The sequence below is a fragment of the Haplochromis burtoni genome, unplaced genomic scaffold (assembly GCF_018398535.1).
Source record: "Haplochromis burtoni strain Fernald_Lab_line unplaced genomic scaffold, NCSU_Asbu1 Contig_767, whole genome shotgun sequence".
NCBI classification, from domain to species: Eukaryota; Metazoa; Chordata; class Actinopteri; order Cichliformes; family Cichlidae; genus Haplochromis; species Haplochromis burtoni.
The window spans coordinates 14,548-15,611 of NW_024583128.1; positions in this window are offsets into that span (position 1 = coordinate 14,548).

The following is a 1,064-nucleotide window of genomic DNA, read 5'->3' on the forward strand; positions in this document are numbered from 1 at the left end:
ACTTTGTATATCCTCTCCTTTAAAACTGCCAATTATACTTCCTTTTTCTACTTTTTAAGTGTCATTAAGAACCAGCAAGAGTTTTGCCAGTGTATGAAAAACCTTAATTTGCCCCCATGGGGCCTAAGGATTGGGGACTTTTAGCTCATTAGCTTAATGTTGCCATTATAAAAATACAACTAAAGAAAAATTGTAAAGAAGTTTTTAAAATAGAATACAGAACCAGAAAACTGAAATGATTTAAAATTATTTTGTCATCTAAACCTGCACTGGATTACATGCTGTATGTGGACAGTATTAACTGTGATTGGTTCTCTCTCACTGGTATAAGCTGTAACCACTCAGTCACACTGGAGTTAAAGTTTGGTGCCAACCTCCTTTTGACTAGAAAAAAAAAGTCGGTGGTTGCCCGGTGATTGGATTGAATTTCTTTTGGTGACAGATAGCAGGTTAGTGTGGTGACCAACCGGTTGCCTAGAGGTTTACCAAGCAACACCTTCAACTTCTGGGTGAACATTTTTGATCGCCTCCCACCCGCATAGCTAATTGGTATGGGCCAGATCTGGCCCACAAAATGTGCTTACACACAGCCCACATACCGCAAAGAATGGTGGCGATTCGGTGGCCCAGATAAGGTTTGCCAGAGGTGGCCCACACATGGGCCAGCACATAGCCAGTTGCAGACACACTGCTGGCCCTGTGTTGGCCCAGAACAGTTTCAGCTCTGGCCCCAGATGTCAGCCTAATGTGTACTTTAATCAAGCCATGTAATTACAACATGTGTCGGAACATAATAGTGCAGAAGTAACATGACGTAACTCTGTTCAAACAGTGAATGGACTGATTCTTTTATAGCACTTTGTATAGAGCACTTTCCAGAGTGCTCTATACAACATGCTACATTCACCCAATCACACACTTTCTCTAAACTGAGTGCTTCCTAATTTCATACACATTCAAACTCTTGGCATGTAGACTGGAGGAGCCAAGGATCGAACCACTAACCTTCCAATATCAATAGATGACCTGCTCTACTTCCTGAGCTACAGCCACCCAGTGGTAAC